Source organism: Drosophila mojavensis, unplaced genomic scaffold, assembly GCF_018153725.1.
Source record: "Drosophila mojavensis isolate 15081-1352.22 unplaced genomic scaffold, ASM1815372v1 contig_128, whole genome shotgun sequence".
Taxonomy (NCBI): Eukaryota; Metazoa; Arthropoda; class Insecta; order Diptera; family Drosophilidae; genus Drosophila; species Drosophila mojavensis.
The window spans coordinates 1-3645 of NW_025318658.1; the positions used below are offsets into that span (position 1 = coordinate 1).

General features: G+C 46.4%; 1 pseudogene; it reads left to right on the top strand.

Annotated features, from left to right (window-relative positions):
• Window positions 1-1505: 1505 nt before the first annotated feature.
• LOC26527229 lies at window positions 1506-3090 on the top strand (annotated as a pseudogene).
• The last annotated feature ends 555 nt before the right edge of the window (window positions 3091-3645 follow it).

The following is a 3645-nucleotide window of genomic DNA, read 5'->3' on the forward strand; positions in this document are numbered from 1 at the left end:
GTTGAGGATTGATCTCGAAAAACTCATCACTCAAGTAGCGCATTTGACGCTAACGGTAAACACAGTCGTCGGCTGATCGCAGTGCATTTGTCTCTAGAATAAATGAAACCGAATGTTCTGGATTATGAAATAGACTGAAACATAGAAGCATAAGGGAGACATCCAGAACATTGATATTGGTAGAAGTAGGTATATAAGCAAAGCTGTGTCGAGCCAAAGTTCATTCAGTAAGTCTCATTGTATAAGATCAATGTCAGTGTGTCGGCTCGGTTAGTTAAGTTCCAAATCGATGTGGTACATGAAGAAGTGTACTTGTTACGAATATTGTGTTAAATAAACTTTGCGTTGCGCCTACATATACTTCGTGGTGTTTCCTTTGAAAAACCTTCAACAGGTTAAGGCCAGACAGTGCTAAACGTAATGTAGTGTGAAATCGAGTTAGTATAAAGTGAATTAGTGGCAAATTTGTAACTGAATAAAGACAATGAAAATGGAGCCATTAAATATGGAATTGAACGATTGGCGACAAAGACAATTGGCATTTTGGTGTTTTAGGAGTTATTACGCATGGAAGGAGAGACGACGATGTTCTTGTGCCGTTTGTGAAAGGTAGCGGATGTCCGACACAGGAGTCTCCGAAACACGAGGAGAGCCTTCGAAAAAAGGTTCTTGAAAAAGCTGATTAGAATTCACGGAATATTATTATTCATTCTATCGAGAGAAGACCGATGGAATTGATTGTAAGCTGCAAACAGCAAGAGAAATGTGGATAAAATTGAACTCAGTGTATGATACTGAAATCCGAAGAAAATTTATCGGCTATTCAGAAACAGCTTTTGATTTCAAATGGATTGAAAGTGAGAGGTGGACTACAATATTTCAAAGTTGGAAGTTTTGTGGAGCAAGATGAAAAATCTTGAAGTGCTGTGCCTGAAACAATGTTAATGTCGCGAATCCTGTCATCTTTGCCTCAAAAGTTTAACCTATTTTCATAGTGCGGGATTCGGTCGAAGACAGCAAAAAGAACATTGAACAATTTGACGACTCGTTTAATGACAGAAGAAATGCGGTCAAAAGAACAAGAAGTGGTACCTGAAGAGTCAACAGCGTTAGTTGCCGACAACGGAAAAAATAAAAGAGAACATGAAAATAAGAAGAAAATTATGAAGTGCTATAACTGCGGCGTGATGGGACATCGAAGAAGGACTGCTACAGGTGTTATATATGCAAGAAGAAAGGCCACAAGAGCAACACCTGTCACCAAAGGGAGAAATGCAGGAAGTCAAGCGGAAAATAATCAAGGAGAATTGGGTGAATCATCGAGGAAAGGATTGATTGCGAGCAGGGACGGCAGAGAAGATGACGTGTGGGTGATCGACTCAGGAGCTTCGATCACATGTCAAGGCGTCGAGATTGGTATTCTACTTATGAAGAATTTTTGGAGCCCCAGAGGATAGGCGTAGTGGTAACGTTCCAGCTCCACCGCCGCTGCCCTCGTTGGTGCCAAAGGTTCCACCACCGCCCCCCACCGCCATTGGCGCCCGGCGAGAAGCGGGTGCTCAGCGAAACGCAAAAGCAAACGCTCGAGAAGCTCAAGTCACGACCACGCAGACGGCCCGACTGGTCCGAGATGATGAAGGAGGTGGAGAGCGGCAAGAAGCTGCGCCACGTGGCATGCAACGACAGATCTCAGCCCATATTGACATGCAAATCGATGACCAAAGTGGACGATAAATTCTATATGAAACAGGAGAAGGACAACTCGCACAACAAACTGCTCAAGCAAATCCAGGGCGGCGTTCGACTGAGGCCCACGCAGACAAACGATCGCAGCAAGCCCATATTGGAGGGTCTGCGCAAGTTCGGACGCCAGATGACCATCGAGGAGCAGCTGCACAAGTCCCTGTCCAAGGTCAATATGCTGAGCGAGGCGCCCAGCAGCCATGCGCTGAACAGTGCGAACAGTGGGTCGGCGAGTGGTGCGGGCAGCTCCAGGCCCAGCATTGTCTTGACCATGTCCATCGATGAGGAGAGTCCCGATGAACTGGACGATATCGACAAGTTGCGTGACGATTTGCAGAGCACCAAGCAGATGCTGGCGCTGGAGCTGCGCAACCGTGAGGCGCAGGAACGTGAGAACAAGAAGCTCTTGGCCAAAATACGTACGCTCGAGACGGAATTGGAGCGTGAGAAGTCGCGCGAAAAGAATCTGAGTATGGCTCCAATGTTATTGTAGCCACCATGGACCCCACGCCCACATCCGAACAGACATATGTCAACTCACTGAAACGTGAAGTCGAGGACGATGATTACTACGGTGAGAAGGGGAGCAATCATAAGGGCGGCACATTTGATGGCTCGAGAAGACCGAGCGATCCACTTTTCGGACGCGACAGCTCACCCGAACTGGAGCTGGAGTTGAGCGAGAGCGATCCCGATGAGCCGGAGGAGAAGAAGACAGAGCGACGCGAGCGACGAATGGGCAAGGAGGTGAAGGTGCTACGCAGCAAGCTAACCAAACTGAAGGTCAAGGAGGAGGCGGCCAAGAAGGAGAAGGATGCGCTGAAGCAAGCCATGAAGAAGAATCATGTTATACTCAAAGAGGAGAACAAAAAAGTTCAAGAAACTGGAGAAAGAGGTGCAAAAGATGGCCGCATCGATGAAGCTGGACGAGGACGAGATCGATGCCGAGGACAAAGAAGAAGAGGAGGCAGCCGAAGAGGAACAGGAGGAGGAAGAGGAAGAGTCCGAGGAGGAGTCAGAAGAATCCGAATCAGAGGAGAGCGAAGCAGAACCGGACAGTGAATCCAAGGCAGAAGATGCTCCCAATTCCGCCAAGAAGAGCAACTTGGAGCCGCGCGTGAAGAAGCACGAGAGTCGCTTTGCAGCAATGAAGAAGTGCAATGTGCTGCTGCAGGCGAACGTGGATAATTTGCAGGACCAAATTCACAGGTGCGCTCCAGAGCTACCAATCTGCACTGAACTGGATGCGGTGATTGCCGATTTGGGTTTCTAGGCCCATGAGTCACAATATGAAGGAGATGTTGAGTTTTAGGGAGGGTGTTGAGGATTGATCTCGAAAAACTCATCATCAAGTAGGCATTTGAGCTAACGGTAAACACAGTCGTCGGCTGATCGCGCATTTGTCTCTAGAATAAGAAACCGAATGTTCTGGATTATGAAATAGACGCAAACATAGAAGCATAAGGAGACATCCAGAACATTCGATATGCAGTAGAAGTAGGTATATAAGCGTGCTGTAAGTCGAGCCAAAGTTCATTCAGTAAGTTCATTGTGTAAGATCAATGTCAGTGTGTCGGCTCGGTTAGTTAAGTTCAAATCGTCGCGGTACGTGAAGAAGTGTACTTGTTACTGAATATTGTGTTAAATAAACTTTTTGCGTTGCGCCTACATATACCGTGTTTCATTTAAGAAAAACCTTCAACAGCTGGCAATGAGATTGGGTCTGGGCTCAGCTAACAGAGAGAAAGAAAAAGAAATGTGAAATATTTGTGCGACAGCTTTGTAGAGTAAGCAAAATGAATTTAATCCCAAATTTAGGCTGCACTTATCCAAACAGCTGAGCTGGATTTAGGCCCAACATAAATATAGCTAAGCAAAGCAAAACAAAGCGAGAAGCCAAAG